This window comes from Mustela erminea, chromosome 5 (genome assembly GCF_009829155.1).
Source record: "Mustela erminea isolate mMusErm1 chromosome 5, mMusErm1.Pri, whole genome shotgun sequence".
Taxonomy (NCBI): Eukaryota; Metazoa; Chordata; class Mammalia; order Carnivora; family Mustelidae; genus Mustela; species Mustela erminea.
Genome location: NC_045618.1, coordinates 58141353 through 58158854, shown reverse-complemented (window position 1 = coordinate 58158854; position 17502 = coordinate 58141353). Strand labels below are relative to the sequence as shown.

The window sequence follows — 17502 nt, the reverse complement described above, 5'->3', positions numbered from 1 at the left end:
GAAGAGATTATATCACTTGATTCCTGATGAATTAAAAATTTGAATATAAGAAAACAACAAAATTGGTAGAATAGAATAGAATTAGATAATTATGTAATTTTAAGTTAAAAATGTCTCCTTGTGTGTGGTCTCAGGGGCACGAAACACTATCGATATAACTACTAAAAAAAATAAATTAAGGTTTCTGTATGGCAAGCAACACCATAAACAAAATGAAAAGACAAAAGACAGAAGTCTGTTTAAAAGGTAACAGACTGGGATGCCTGGGTGGCTCAGTCAGTTGGGAAACTGCCTTCAGCTCAGGTCATGATCTCAGGGTCCTGGGATCAAGTCCCAAATCGGGCTCCTTGCTCATCAGGGAGCCTGCTTCTCCCTCTGCCTGCTGCTCCCGCTGCTTGTACGTGCTCTTTCTCTTCTCAGGTAAATAAACAAAATCTTTAAAAAAATAAATAAAAATAAAAAAATTTTAAAAAGGTAACAGACTGTAAGAAAGAGGATATATGCAAAATAGAATTGTATAGTAACTATATATAAATTATTATATGGCTGAATGTACATAGTTGAATTAAACATGCATCTGATAAAAGTCCACGCTAAGTAGTTTATTAGTGAAAAATGCAAATGATCAGTAACCATAGGAAAAAATGTATCCTATCTAGTACTCAAGGAAATAAAAATTAAAATAAGATACCAGTTTTTATCTATCAGATCAGCATACATCAAAGAGACTGATAGCGCCGCTTTTGGCAAGGATGTGGGGCGGGGGCACTTTCAAATTATGTTGGGCATTCAGTGCCCACACTGATAAAACCTTTCTAGAGAAGCCCCCCTTAAGAAAATGTGTACTTTTGACCCCAGATTTCCGCCTCTAGCAATTTTCCTAAAAAGTTAATGAATTAATGAGCAAGGATGTAAGTAGACATTGATTACAGTTGTTTACTTTAGTCGTAACATTGGAAGCAATCTATCTAGTAATCAAGAACAAATTAGACAGATTGTGATACAACTCGATTGTGGAATGGTATGCAGCCATTAAAAATAATAACAGGTGGCCCAAAAGGGTTTTACTTACATGAACATTTGTTAAGATCTTCTGCTCAGACCTAGACTTCAGCTCACACAATGTTAGTTGTGATAGAGAAGACAATTAAGTTACCTAAAATTAAAAAAAAAAAATCATGGGGACGTATATTGATACGAGATGATGTTCATGCCATTTTCTAAAAAGCAGATAGAATATAGTACATGCAGCATGAACCCATTTTGGTAAAAATAATATAAATTCAAATATATGTTTCTGGAAAATGTTTTGGAAGGTTATGACATAAAATATTAGATGTGGCTTTTCTGGGTAGGGAATTATTTGGGACTTAATTTGTTTTCCCCTTGCTTCTTTTTGTCTTTCCAAAGTTTTCTACAATGAGCATTCCTGCTTGGGTAATAAATAATACTTTTTTTTAAAGTTTCCCAAAATAAAATGATCCATGTAATAAACAAGAATGTGGGGAAAAGAAAAGAAAACAACAACACTCTTTAGTGAATGAAACAGGAATCACAGTGTGATACAGTGATAAGAGCCCAGATCCCAGAGCCAGACTGGCCTGGATTCATCCAATCTAGATTCTGCTCCTTCCTGAAGGTGTTACTTCAACAGATTCTGCATCTGTAAAGCACAGATTCGCTCGGAGGATTAGCAGAAATACATGTAAATCACCCAACACCGTCTCTGGCACATACTACGCGTTTAACTGAAGGTTAATCCTCATCGCTGCTGTTGTTGTTGTCATAAAGGCCAAGGAAATTGGCCTGTAGACCGGAAACAGATTCGTATTGCCGAGAAGAAACGTGGCTTAATTGTTACGAAGTTTTTGTGGGTCGTGTATCATCTTGTGAAATACGGAGGATGTGCGTGCTTCTACCCAAAGAGAGTGGCTTATCAAAATTTGTGCCCCGTTAAAATTTGGACTTGGAGAGCATGTGCCCTCCTAGAGGGCCAGAGAAGTAACGTCTGCAGTGTGGGTCCTCCTTGCCTCTCCGCAAGGAATCTGGTACATTAGTAGTTGCTAAGCAAGCAGCGAGTGGAGTTGGATGAGGGTTGCTTGGTCCCCTCTGGGTAGACTTTGGATTTGGAGAGCACTTTGTGGTTTGCCTGTGTTTACTGAAGCCCTGATTGCCAGAGATCCCTCAAGAGGATAAAGGTCAGCCAGGCTCTCCTAGATGTTACCTTCAGGAATTAGGGATAGGGAGTTCCCCAAGAAAAAGATCCTGCTTTTGTGGATATTTAATATTATGAGTTGATGTCTATTGCTATGATGAGTTGACCGTGCTAGTAAGTTGTTCATTGCAGTGATTACCTTCTAAAATATGACAACTCTATGACACAGGATATTGCTTATTATTCCTTCTAATAGATGAGGAGCCCAAGAGGAGGCAAAGTAATGGATGTAGTCAGTACAGCTACGAGCTTGAATTAGATTCCATCTGATTCAAAATCTATGCTTTTAAACATTTTGCTACACTACTTCCCTCTTCCTTCTAATCAATGGGATTTTTCTTTTTTAAAATTATGTTTCAGAATATCTCATTTGTTGCTGTCTATTTCATGAATTTGATTTATTTAAATCCTTTAAGATTGATGCCATAAGCAACCTGGGTTTAAATAACTATATGAAAGATTCTTAAAAAATCTTTTTCCTGAGCTGAATTTTGGTTCTAAGATTCTGTTATTGGGTTGTCATTTGTATACTTGCCATTCCTTAAAAGTTCCGTCTGAACTTTAAAGTTTTTAGGGTCACGGGTCGTGGTTTTACTCCTCTTTATATCCCATGCAAGCATCATGCTTGCTGATCATTGGTGGTCCATAAACACTGGGTTAAATTGCATGTCCCCACTAATCATACTAAAAGATGAAGAAATAAAAATTAATGACTCCCAGCAAAACTATGGAGAAATTGAGTCTCAATCATCTGATCTACTGTTTTCTGTCCAGTTTCTTGACCCAGAGGCATAGTGCCTTCCGTCTCCATCAGCTGTGGTGTGTCACAGTGTATAAGGTCCAGTGTTTCTAGATGACACATATGTGTTAGCATCTACCCCTGGATAGGATCATGTCCAGAAGAAGCCACTCTCACCCACTTGCATTCACATTCTGTCACCTTGGAACTCAGCCTGGGCGTGGAGGTGCCTGTGAGTATCCTCTCTGTTGTGAACCAGCCAAAACGATAAACAGTTGGAAATGTAAAAAACAAAAAACAAAAAAGAGAACCACAGTTGGATTCCCAGCTCTACCACTCTCTAGCTGGGTGACCTTAGGCAGATAACTTACCCTCTCGGAAGCTCAGCCTGAGATGGAGCTGCTCATGCTAATCTCACAGCGTTGTCTTGAGAGGAGGAAGTGCGTGTGTGCAGAGCCTGTGACGCACGGTAAGGCGTTCAGTAAATGCATGGAACACTTGGAGAAAAAAAAAAAAAACTCATTTTTTTTTGTGCACCCATGGACTTGAGACTTGCCTTCAGAAATTTCCCGATTTATTTTGAATAAATTTAAAGAGCGCTGAAACACTGCTATGTGATTTGTAGAAAAAAACAAGAAGGGGAAAAAAGCAATCCCGGGCCTTTGGGGGGAGTGTCTGCACCTGAACGGTGTTAGAAAAAAGCTTCAGTTGACTGAAATTCAGACAGCACTCTCCAAGCAGTTCAACCTGCGCTGATTTGAGGAGCTCTTTTGTTTGCATAAATAAAACACTAAAAATGTTATTGAGCTATTCCGTGGAGGAGCAGCCTACCTGGTAATGTAAGACTGTGTTTTCATGCAGTTTTTATTCAAAGCAAAACATAAACCAATGAAAGAAAAACAGAAAGTGATAAGTAACGTGGCTCTATTTTCTGTGAACATATGGTAGATGTTTAAAATGAGGTATGTCAGCTCTTAATTCCCCAGGTGCTTGCCTTAGTCTCGATAATAAGGTTGTTCTATGGAGGGGAGGGATTTCCCATCTCTTGATATTTTAATCTTTGGGGAAAATACGAGCCTGACTCTTCTCTTCTGGGCACGTCTTACCAGGAATATAAGGAAGCATTTCTCTGTGATTGGCACACAAAACGTGCCAAGAGAAATTCTGGTGGTTGTGACTATACCACAGTCCATTACTTTCTCACCCCAAAGATCAAGAAAGGCCAGAGACAGGGAAAGAATGTTCCATTTGTTCTTGACCACACGTGGCATGGAGATTTAACCAGGAGGTCCTTGTTCTTCATGCCCTGTCCATTTAATCCTGAATTTAGCTTATGAGCTATGTTAACCCTTGTGTGCCAAGGCTGTGATTCTTGTGTAAGAATCCAGGAAGTCTGAGGCGAGGTGAGGGTCAGACCTAGAGGGCGAGATCTTATTTCAACATGATGAATACCTACTGTTTGGGAAATGACCTTTTTTGTTTCTATTTTTCATATTTTTAGATGATGTTAGGGTATGTCACAGCTCTGAAATGCTTTAAGAATTAAGGAAAATATAGGGAATCATTGAGCTGTTGGTATATATAAAATGACTTAATTTTCAGAATATAAATAATTTGATTTTGGAGTATAAAAAATATTACAAATAAAATAGGTGGACTCATTGACCTTCCTGAACCCCACATCTGTGGCTAGATAGAAAGAAAACACGTAGCAAGTGAAACAGGTAAAACTTGAAATATAAATGTTTACAATTCTGAAATCTATTGTTTTGTATCAACATGATATTTGGTATTTTAAAACATAACATTGTAGACTTGATATTCTCCCTAATGTATTATTATTATTTCTTAATCGTGAAGAATGGGCACTTCATGATACAAAATAAGACAAGAGTTCATCCTTAGCAGAAATTTGGGTGACATTCTCCAACTTTCTAGGAAATGGAAATGAGACTGATTTATGTTAAAATGACTTCAGAGGCAAAGATAAAAAAAATGCTCTCATTTGGACAACAGTGAGAAAGAGAATTGATGCCAAAACACTGCTAAACTAAGGGATGCCTGGGTGGCTCCGTTGCCTAAGCCTCTGCCTTTGGCTCAGGTCATGATCCCAGGGTCCTGGATCGAGCCCTATGTCGGGCTTGCTCAGTGGGGAGCCTGCTTCTCCCTCTCTCTCTGCTTGTGCTCTCTCTCTGGCAAATGAACAAATAAAATCTTAAAAAAAATAATAAAAATATTGCTAAATTAAATGTTTAGAAATATGTAATCATAAATTCTATTGGGGAGCTATGGACAACGAGGCATATCATATATAAGCTGTAAACAGTTTTAGAAACTAGTGGATTTATATATCTCACAAAGTTTTCGAATAGAACACCAGTGTTTTTAAAAGAATAAGAGAACAATTATCATTTGTTTTTAGGGGTTTTTTTTAAATCAAAATATGGTTACCATTTTTAACTTTTTATTTTATTTTTTTTTTTTAAGAGGGAGGTGGGAAGGACAGAGGGAGAGGGAGAGAGAGAATCTTAAGCAGGCTCTACAGCCGGTCTGGAACCTGATACAGGGTTTGATCTCACAACTCTGAATTCAGAACCCTGAGATCAAGAACTGAGCTGAAATCAAGAGTCAGATGCTTAAATGACTGAGCCACCCAGGTGTCCCTTAGCTTTTTAAATCATCATCACTCCATTCATCCTCCCAATTCTCTAATGACCTGTAGGGTATTTTTATTCTATTCTATAGATGAGCAAACAGATTTGGTGGAAACAGAAGCCGTCTTCCTAGAGTTTTATTGGTGTTTATTAGCAAGGACAAAGCAGGTATGCGAATACAGAGATCTAAGTATCTACTAGATACTTAACAGATCTAAAGAAAACTCATAACCCATGCAAAGAAACCCGTTTTGTTTTTTTTGTTTTTTTGTGTGTGAAGATTTTATTTATTTATTTGACCGAGAGCGCACAAGCAAGGGGAGCAGCAGGCAGAAACGGAGTCCTCTAAATTCTGCTTTGGAAAGAAAGAGAGGTGGTTATACACTTGAATCTTAAACCTTAGTAAAATTAAGGTCATTTGGAAACCAGGAGAAATGATGGTGGCGGGTAACGTCCCTGAGGCTCCTTAGGCCATATGGCAACACATCACTGAGAGAAGGAAAGAACAGGAAGAAAAAAAGTTTTAAAAGGCACAGGACTAATAAATGAATTTTTAAAAATAGTCATCACGAAAGCATATACAGATGGAGGGAGAAATTAGAAGTTCTTTGCAGATGACCACTGTTTGGTTACTTACTCCAAATGTGAAGAAAAATTAATAGACTTCTTTATTTAAAAACCCAGTAAGTGGATAACTCATCCTTCTAAGGGGTTTAACTTCTGAGTCAGCTTGGCTAAGTATGGAAGACAGCCATGCGCAAGCAAAAGATCCAGCCGGTGTGCCCCTGTGCCACTTTTTAAGGAGCTGGTGAGTAGCAGAAGGGCTCTTTGAAGGTCCTTCTTTAATGCTTCAGCTGGGTCTCACCAACCACAATGGAATCATTCAATCCTAGTCATCGAGCAGTGCCTGTATTGATATAGTCTCTGAATTATTAGTTCATTTCAAGCTGCCTAGAAAGGCCTTAAGGTTGCTTTTGTGGGCTTTTTTAAGAAGCTTAATTATACCTTGACATTCATTCACTCACTCATTCATCCCACAGGTATTAATCAAGCACTTCCTTTATGAACCACCCTCTGTGACAGGCACTGAAGATATAATGGTGGATAAAAAGAATAGATGCAAGTGTTGCCCTTGTGGTGCTCATAGACTGGTAAAAGGACAGTTGGGAAAGTGCCCTAAGGAGAAATTAGGGAGCTTTGAAAGAATATGTTAAGAGGGAATTGACCTGATCAAAAAGGTCAGTAACGATTAATAGTAGATGTGAAGTAAGAAGATGTTGCATTAGAGGGGTGAAGGACAGGTTACAAGGAAAGAAGTCAGAGACAGTATGTGCAAAGGTCCTGTGGCAGGAGAAAGCATTTAGAGTTGTGGAAATGGAAGGGTTGTATGGATGGAGGGGAGATGCTAGATGATAGAACAATATGACTCTGGAGGCTCCCGCTCAGCTCATCTGGTTCCTTTCAGGCACTGGAAAAGCATTTTATCTTTAGCCTGAAAGCAATGGAAATCCACTGAAGTATGTCAAGCTGCAGAGTGACAAGATCAAATCTGTACTTTGCAGTGATGATTCTGACTCCAGTATGGAGAATAGATTGGCTGAGGGCCAAAGTGAATGCTCAGAAACTAATTAGGGTATATATGCTTTTAAAAATTCAGTCCTTTTACTTATACTTGATTTCTTAGGTCCATTATCTACCTACAATATCTTATCATAACTTTTCTGTGCTGCTGAAATGAATAGAAGGTTTACTTTTTAAAAACTTCTCCTTGACAACATCATGCAGCACCATGAAAAAAATCGGGCACCCCCCCCCCAGGAAAGCCATATTCTCATGATCTCAGTACAATAAGTTTTGTGTTCAGGTTTTTTTTTCCTGTTTCTGTATGGTTTTCATATTGATGTTGTAATGTCTTTGTCATATTCCATTGAGATGTATTAAAAAGGTAGTTACCTGTTGCTTAGGACATTTAGGTAAGAAGTTTAAACATTTAGGACATTTAGGTAAGAAGTTTAAACCAAGGATGACAGGATCCACGAAGTGCTGTCCAAATATGTTTTTCATCTTTCAGTAATAGAAACTAAGTTGGGAGAGCATATTCTGTCACTTTCAACCCCAGTTAGGTGGAAATCCCCCTTTATGGAGAATGTAAAGTCTCCTAAGTATTTGTATTAAGAGTAATGCATGTTGCTTAGGCTGTTAAAGAAATATTGATTGCTGACCCTTAACTGGAATACTTAGCTTTTATTTTTCTTCTTTTTACATAAATTGCGTATATTGTATTCCCCTCAGGGAGAACTTAAAAGCATTTTGTGTTATGGAGGCTCCATTCTAAGATCTTACTGCTTTTGAGATGAATAAATGCAAGTCTTGCTATCACTGGAACAGACCTTTTTCCCCCCCGCTATATAACAAGCCATGCAAGTAATACAGGGCTGAATCTGGCCCCAGAACTTCTAAAGTTCCAAGCCAGTTTCTTATGGCCAAATTTAGCTTCCAGCTTTCAGCTGATGAAGAGCTTTGGCATATAAGCAATCTAATTTTTGTTCAGCAAAAAGCTCCTTGGATGTTTTAAAAATAATTTTAAAATTTGTATTACCAGGTGATGCTTAAGCATTTCTTAGGGATTGACTGCAAATACTTGCTCAGAAAACAATGTACCTTAAAAATACTTTTTATCAGCCTTTGAGGTATTCGAATGAAATGGGTTGGCACCAAAACATTTCAATATGCTATAGGAAATGAAATAGGGCCAAAGAGGTTTTTATGTTCTGACTATTCCTTTTTTCCATTACTAGCCAGAGGCAAGTAGATCAACTTTACATCCCCTCCCTGTTTTATTTTTATCAACTTCTTAGGAAGTTTCAGGGTATTTTGTTTTGGGGGTTTTGTTGTTGTTGTTGTTGTTGTTGGCCCATCTTTGAACACACAAAATGGGAAATTTAAATTTTTAAATGTTTCTTATCTATTTATCTGCTCTTGTCTATTTCTCTTATCTGTTGATGAGATGTTGCTTTAAACACATTTAATATTACTAATTAATTTAATTACACATACTGTAGTGGCGTTAACACATTTTCTATTATCTGCTCTGATGTGATACAGTGCCCTCCTCCAGCCACCTTAACTTAAGGCTTTAATTGCTTTCCCCAAGCCTCAGCTCATGTTTGATTTATCTGATTTCTTTGTATAAAGATTCTCTAGTTTACGATGTGTACACAAGTCATTAAGTTGGTGTTGATGTTTATGCAGTGAACTTGCCAACTGGTTACAGCAGACATCCCTTTATGAATTTATGACGGGGCAATAAAGACAAGTGTCAGAAGCCCCTTGTCTGGGCAAGGAATCACTTTCCTTGCACTAGGTTGGGGACAGTCATGCAGATGCTGCCACTAATTGGAGTAGCAAAGGGCATGTTGAAATACGTATTTGTTAAATTGTGAGCATCTCTAATTCACGGCAGTGAGTATGTGTGCATGTGTCCACATGTGTGTGTGTGACATGTGTGCATGTGTGTGCATGCGTGTGTGTGACAGACACACTCACACGTGTTTCCTCTTTGAAATGAAGCCATTATTATATACCAGGATTTTAACCGGGAGTTCATTCTTTATAAAATTGACTGGGTATATATGTAAATTATTATTATAGTCTCTGCCAATAATCTTAAATTCATCAGCTCTAGCAAGTAAAAGAAATACATGGAGAGGGCCACGTATCATTTTTTTATCTATACTTTTTTTTTTTTTTGCAAAAATAGGCCAAATGAACAAATGTTCTCCTCAAGTATTATGTCATAAGAAACTGGTTTCATTATGAGAAGATCTTCAAAGATTATAGGTGTGAGTTTAATCTACTAATTTTTATGCATATAGAAGTCTTCCTGATGGAGAGCCCAATCATACTTAAAAATAGTTACATATGTGTTATGTTAGCTCTCTTCATATACTGGGATGCACCAGCTTGACAGTCTTTGCCCTTTTAACTTCTCATTAATATTTAGAATTAAAAACCAGAAAAGTTGATTTTGATGTATACCATAGATGATTTATCTCCAAGTATTATTTATTGCAAACTCTCCTGTGTACGTGTGAGTTTGGCTTCACATAAATGATACCAAAGTAGCCAGAGAATTAAGATAAAATTAAAGAGCTTAGAAGCACAAGAAGAGTAAGCCAAATAAGGAAAAAAACACTTTCGTATTGGAAGAAAAGGATGGACGATCAGGGAGGTGGAGAGAAGGAAGGGAGGAAGGTATTCCAGATGGTTCTGAAATTTGTGCAGTAGAGGAGAAGATTCTCAAATGTCATGTGGTTTTCTGAAGAGACAAAAACAGGACTTTAATGTTGATGGCAGAGAAGATAAACTGGAAGTGAGATAGTGAAATTCATTTTTATCTACATTTCCTCCCAATTCTCACCCTTTGTGGAAGCTCTTTCTCTTCATGCTGACAAAATTCAGATCATTAAATGCAGCTAAGAGTGCAGATTAAGAGAATAAATGGAACAGTGTCTAATTAGCAAGGTTGTACTGGTAAGGACTTAAAATATTTGCTACCACTTACAAGCTAAAAATCATCAAAATATCGTAGAATATTCTGAGAATGTTTCTAGCAGAAAAGTAAAGTAGAAGAGTAAGTTATACATTTTGGTATGAGAAAGCAAAATGAAGGGACTAGTTTTGATCTGCAGCAGTCATCTGTTCACGTGGTCCATTTTTACTGGGGTTCTCCACTCTAAAGTTTGGGGTTAAGCACCTGCAGGAATAAAGAGATGTGTGAAATATAGATCCTCTTGCTGAGAATCTTCCTCTTACTGGGGAGTCAAGGCCCCCCAGTATCTATAATCCAAGACGGTTACATGATCTCTCCTGTTTGCTTCATTAATAAGTGAAGTGTGACCCAGATATCAGCTGATTCCTTTGACCACTCAAATGACTGTTTTAACCCTACACAATCTTGGTGCAAAATTCAGGCCCTTCATCAGCTTCTTGAAGAAATCAAACCACCTGAGGAGTTTTTGCATTTTCTTATTTTATTAAAGTTTTGCTGTGACATGGGAAGTTGTTGCATCACATAGCACAAGTGTCACTTGAGAAATTCTTTTTATACCCAGCTCATCTCCAAGTGTCCCCTCTGAACAACCTTACTCATCTCTCCATCTCTTTTTCTAGGCAGCTCTCAACACAGCTTGTCAGCCCTTCAGAACCCTGTGGGATTCATTTCAACCTCCATTTCTGAGCTCCCAAGTGTATCAAAGAGACTTTTCAGTAGCATTGATTCTTCCTACTAAGCAATAATTTACCAGCAACTAAAAAACAGTAAAATTGTTTCCATACGACTTTTTAAGAGAGGAAGAATCATTTCAAAGTAGTGATCAAAGGAGATCTTGAATAATGGTATATCAGTTAGCATAGGCTGTTATGCTGCCTCGACAAAGAGCACCAGAATCTCAATGGCTTAACATAAGTGTTTGTTTCTTGGCACACTCCCTGAGGAGTTCATGCTACTCTCTGAGGTAGCTGTCTTCCATATGCAAGGTCGCATGTAAAGGTCCTTCCATTTTGTGGCTCCTCATCTCAACAAGTACCGTGATTGCCACAGCAAGAGAAAGGACCTGGGGAATTTATATCAGCAAGTGAGTTCTTTAGCCCCCAAAGAGCCTATGTACCCCCTTAGTCACATTCACATGTTTTGAACTAGGAGCATGGCCCTGCCCAATTCATGGGGAAGAGGGGCTGAGAAACATAGGCTTCCAAGTATATAAAAACCAGAAGAGAGCCTAAAATAAGGGAGAGCATCTCAACTACCTACAAGATGGCAAATATTTTGATGGCAATAATACAGGAATAAAATGGACAGAGAGGCCAGTATGGTTCAGTTAGGATTTTATGTATGTGTTCTAGAGTAGTGTGATGCAAGTTTGGGAAGATAGGTTGGGCCCAGAATGTGAAAGACCTTCAAATGCAGGCCAAGACTCTGGTTGTTTGTCTGTTTGGGCTTTGGGTGTTTTTTTTTTTAGGGGGATGAGAGGGAGGAGGGAGCACAGAGGGAGGGAGAGAGAGAGAGAATCTTAAGCAGACTCCACGCCTAGCATAGAGGCGATATGGGGCTCAATCTCACAACCCTGAGACCAGGACCTGCACCAAAATTAAGAGTCAGATGCTTTGCCAGCTGAGCTACCCAGGTTCCCTAAGACTCTGGTTGTTGATGACATGGAGCCATTCAAGTTTTGGGAAAGGTAGGAATGATTCATTCAGTATCTCCTGCGGGTGCTCCTGGTTGGGCTTAACTATAGTCAGATTTAGAGACATGAAGAACAGTGAAAGATTTCCTTCTAAAACAGCTAAGTAGGAAGTAACACCCAAATTTGGGTGTTCCTAGGGGAAAACAAGGATACTATACTACTTCATCTCCTTACTTAATATGTCCCATTATTTTTGTGTACCTCCACTCCCCTTGACCAAAGTGCTTGAAAGAACCCATCACTTTTAAGACCCATTAGCAGACAAAAAAGATGCTGAATAATCACATAGCACAGGAAAAGTTTGTGGTTAGAAACAATGGTGATATTCATGAGCATTGAAAATGTGTGAAGGTGTCAGTTAGGAATCAGCTATGTTAGGCTGAGAGGATTAACGGAGAAGGAGAATACTTCCAACTGTGTAGCAGAGCAATGGAAACAAAAGATTCTGAGCTGTGACTATATTTACCCAATATTGAAATAAATTGCCGTTATGTTATGTGTTCCATTATGGGCCAGATGCTAGGTTAGTACTTCAGTCCTTTAAGATGACCCGTTAAGACCTGAGATGGTCTGGCATTGGCTGCTTTGCTGGCCCTATCCTTCCACATGCACACAGTCCCCCTCCTCTGCTTTAGGACTCTGGTCTCCAGCTTCCCAGCCTCCTGACTGGCTCAGACTTTTTAGGTCTCTGCTCAGGTGTTACTTTCCAGAATGTTCTCACTGACCTACCCTACATAAAAGAACAGCATCCCTAGTCACTTTCTATCTCCTTTCAGAGATAACCTTAATCAAGTTCTTCTTTATAAAACTTAGTCCCAGGTAGACTGTGTGTGTGGTTTTGTTGTTGTTGTTGTTGTTGTTGTTGTTGGTGGTGGTGGTGGTGGTTGCATATATCTCTTATCAGAATACAAATTCCATGAGGTCAGGGATTTATCTCGTCTGTTTGCCACTGTATTCTCAGGGCCTCAAACAGGGTCTGGCACTCAGTAATTGTTTGTTCAATTAACAAATGACTTATTTAAACCTCATAAGACCCCTATGAAGTAGGCACCATTAGTTTTCCTATTTTAGGAGTGAAGAATCTGAATCCTAGAGTGATTCAGTGGCCTCTTCAAAGTTTCACAGTTTGGAGCCAAGATGAAAAGCCAGGACTGTCTGATTCCAGAGGCAGTGCATTTGCCCACTACTCCTCTGACAACCCTGTACTCAGATCGTAGTAATTGGAAGTTGATGTAAAATTTGTTCTTTAAGAACCCAAACATTTAATGTATATGCTTGAAGAATTTCTCTGAGTGTCTTCTATATTTTTTGAAAACATGATAAATATTTCTACATGTATGAGAAAGTAAACTGACCCCTACCCCCACACCCCCTCTCCAAAAAAAAAAAAAAAAAAAAAAAAAAAAAAAGGAAAGAAAGAAAGAAAGGTGTCTTGTGGAGCTAATAAAAGGCGATCTTGAAGAGCAAATTTGCTCACATGGGCCAAATGCTTCCTCCTGCAGAGTGGGCTGCTTCCCAAAGAATTAGCCTCTCTCAAAATGAATTATTAACCCCAGCATCCTGGCCAAATTCCCACTTGGATAGTCTAGGAACTGTTCAAAACTTGGAATCTATTGAAATTAGCCTGGCTTGATTGCAGGCTCTGCATTAATTGTGATATAATAGAGTTTCTCCAGAGATTTGTGCATACATTATTCTAATTTGTATAGGCTGGCTTTGTCTCTTAAATTTTTTTAGTTTCTTCTTCCCCTTGTGAGATATGTCCTGAATTTCTGTATAAGTTTTTTTCTTTCTTTCTTTTTTTAAAAATTTTGGTGGGTGAATAATTGTAAGCTTCTTTTCCCCTTGGACTTGCCAAACCTTTTCCTCATTTGAGTGACTAGTTAGTCTATTGGTCATTCTAGAAGCATGTTGCAGACTTTAGTCACTAGAAGGTTCCAGATTCCCAGCTCTCTTGCACATGTATAGGTATAGCCTGAGTAGGGGCAAGACTCATTCAGTTAAAGTTTTCTAGTTGTCTTTTTCAAGTGTACATTCCAGTGGGAGGCACATACATATTTTAAAGTTTAAAATGACTGATCTAATGATAGAACTATTTAGGACCATCATACAGCTATTAATTTCTTCAGACAATTTTGTTAAACGATACAGGCCACTTTTGTCTCCGCTGAGAGCAGACTATGTAATATCATTTATGTTCCGGGGAGATAGGGAGGTATGAGTTTAGTTAAAATGACTGTATCACTTTGCTTTGGTAAAACTAAAACAAAGACCATAGAAATCCATTGTGTTACGTGATTTTGATGGCAGCTATAGACCTCATACAATTCATCAAGTCTTGCTTACGTCCCATGATTCTTTTTTTCTCTAAGTTGGCTTTTCTTGCCTTAAATTGGCATAATCAAATCTACAATGCAATGGGTTATAATAGGTAACTCCAACCATGTTTTCACACCCCATGCTTTCTCCCTAATTGATGTGCAGAGTAGGAGTGAAGATGCTGTTAAAAGGCAAAAAGTTATTCCTAGGGAAAAAGTTGGCCTCATAGATTTTCAGCACAAGGAAGGAAATCGCGAACTTGTGGCTTAAGTCTTTGCATTTATTTTCACCTGGGTCACGAACGAGTGATAAGTCACTTACGCTTTCTGCGTTCCCTTCTTTGTCTTTACCAAGCGAGAGGAGACAATGGATGCGAGCCATGTGTACTTACAACTTCAGCGGCTAATATTAGAAAAATGCTTTGAAAATGACAGATGGGGAGAGCTATAAATGCAATTGCTAATGGATTTATGTGCTCTCTCTCCCTCCTTCCAACCTATTTCTCCCAGTACTTTCCAAAAAATTTCCCGGGGCTCCACCTGAAGTATGACCCGATGGCATCAAAGCACATGTGTTTCCTGAGTCAGTTGAGTGTTTCCAAAATGTATCTACACTTTAAATATAAATGTTTATCCGCTAGGGTATTAAATCATGGAAAGTGTTACTGCCTTAGTATGACAGTCACATACTTATGCCTAGACTATTGTTAGAAGTTCTATGGGGCTTTCTATGGGTTTTTCCCCCTATATCTTAGTCAATATGGGCCTAAAAATATATAATTCCTTGTGGAAAAAAAAACAATTTTGATTTTCAATAGTGTAAACAAATTGATGGAGAGTATGCTTTTAAATCTGTAACATGCAGAAACTTCCCATCCCCTTGCCATTAGCCTCCTCCCAACTGAGTGGTTCTAACTACTCATGTGAGAAGGTAAAAGCCTAAACACTGGTATTACTCCTGCTTCCCTTGTGCACTTGAAATGAGACTCCGTACTTTTGTCTCAGGTCAGGCCTTGAAAGTGTTCATTCATTTATTCATTTCCCAGTTATTTATTGAGCTTATACTATTCTCCCAAGTACTTTTCTACAAGCTAGGCATACAGCAGTGAACAAAACAAGTGTAAATCCAAGTTCTTATTAATAAATCCATCAGAAGTTTTCATACGGTGTTTCTTGTAAACATCTAAATTTGTTCATAAAGTTAGAGGAGCATTACTCCACTGGTGGTATTAATTGCTTTGTAAGAACATTATTTATCTTAATGAAAGAACTTACTTAAGCAAAGAGCAAACTCCCTTAGCAATTCAATTTACAGCATATCTACTTGCTATAAATTGTATTCCCAAATGTCCAAGGAGTTAAAAAAAAAGTAATGTCTCCAGGGAGTGAATCTAGGTTCTGTAACATTGGCAGCACATCAGTCACTTAAAATGAAAAGGGAGAATGTATTCAAAGAGCTCAAGGAAGTGAAAAGAGAACATAACCCGGGAAATGTCAAAATACCAGTCTCAATCTCTATTTCTCCATTGCTCTAGATACCTGACTTCTTATATCTCTAATCCAGAACCTGACAGCTATCCATTATTGTTTCTACAACGGTACAAATATCACTTGGATAAAATTGCACATAGGTTTATACATTCTTTATAACAGTATTTTAAGGCCATATAAAATTGGCTGGGTGGGCTAGAAAAAAGATGAAGGCCTTATAAAGCAGTGGTATAAAAATGTATAAACATTTTTTTCCGCCAGAATTTCTCTCTTGTAGTGTACACTCAATGAAAATTTTAAATGTCCAAATAGCTGAATTGAAAATTCTTTTGTTTAGTCTCTGCCAGGTCAGACTTGATACTAAATGGATACTGATTGTCAGCTAGGACTGTTCAAAGGAGGAGAGTTTGCAAGTCTAGATTTCTCCAATATCCAGGCCAAAAGCAAGTCATGATCTGACATGGGGAAGCAGGGTTGTCAGTTGGATGGTGATTTCTATCCATACTTTTGACCTCTTTGAGATCATTTTTGGTTCTTCCTATTTACCTTTTGCCCTCTCTTCTCTCTTTTCTTAAGAAAATATTCTTGTTTTTTTAAGATTTTATTTATTTATTGGACAGAGAGATCACAAGTAGGCAGAGCAGCAGACGGGGAATGGAGAAGCCGGCTCCCCACTGATCAGAGAGCCTGATGCGGGCTCCATCCCAGGACCCTGAGATCATGACCTGAGCCGGAGGCAGAGACCGAACCCACTGAGCCACCCAGGCACCCCAAGAAAATATTCTTATTTAGATAAAGTTTAATCAACAGTTTGATGGTATATATATATATATATATATATATATGTATATATATATATATATTAACCTTGGATTTTCTTAATGATTTTCTGCTAGAATCTAAAGGCCATTTGTGGCTTATTTCTTGCCATGTGGCAATCCTTAAGTGTTTCAACTTCTTAGAAAACTAAACCCACTCAGCTTATGTTGCTATGAGGGTATATTTCCAATTACTGAAATAAGAGTATTTAAATTTTTTAGATATTTAAATAATGCATATGATTTCGTCTGGAACACACGAGTAGTGAAGATACCTTCAGACTTTACCCCAAACTACCCCGAATGAAAGCCTATGGTCAACTCACCTTGTGCTAAAATATTTATGCTTATGCTCTTAAATAAATTTAAAAAATTAAAATATTTATGCTCTATATATTATAGAGGAATATGTGTCAAACTTGAGTTCATCTACCAAAGATACAACCTAGCAAGCATATATCAGAAACGTTAAAGGGCTTTGTCCATCATGTAGAAAAGTCAGAAACGATATCAAAACTGTTGACCAGTCAACAATCAGAAAGGACGCTCAACTAATTAGAACACAAGCTGGCCATACTGATTCATACTAGTTGAATTCAGCTACATTAAAGGGTTGTCCTTTTAAAGTCCAGTTTTTGTGGAGACAACCATTTTCAAGGCTTCTTAAATCCTAGTAAGGAATATTTTTGTGCAAAAAATAGAATTATTTTTTTCTTTTTTTTTTTTTTAAGATTTTATTTATTTATTTACACAGAGAGAGAGAGACAGCAAGAGAGGGAACACAAGCAGGGGGAGTGGGAGAGGGAGAAGCAAGCTTCCTGCAGATCAGGGAGCCTGATGCGGGGCTCTATCCCAGGACTCTGGGATCATGACCTGAGCCAAAGGCAGATGCTTAATGACTGAGCCACCCAGGTACCCCGGATTATTTGTTTCTAAGAATGTAAAGATAGGTCATCAATTTCTAATATACAAATTAGGAGGAATAAGAGGTAGCTATCGCTTTCTATAATATCTTTTCACTT

The 17502-nt window shown here is 38.1% G+C and overlaps 1 protein-coding gene across 9 annotated transcripts in view; it reads left to right on the top strand.

Annotated features, from left to right (window-relative positions):
• MEIS2 (Meis homeobox 2) overlaps positions 1-17502 on the top strand; it is a 208060-nt gene that overhangs the window by 116482 nt on the left and 74076 nt on the right. The window lies entirely within an intron of this gene.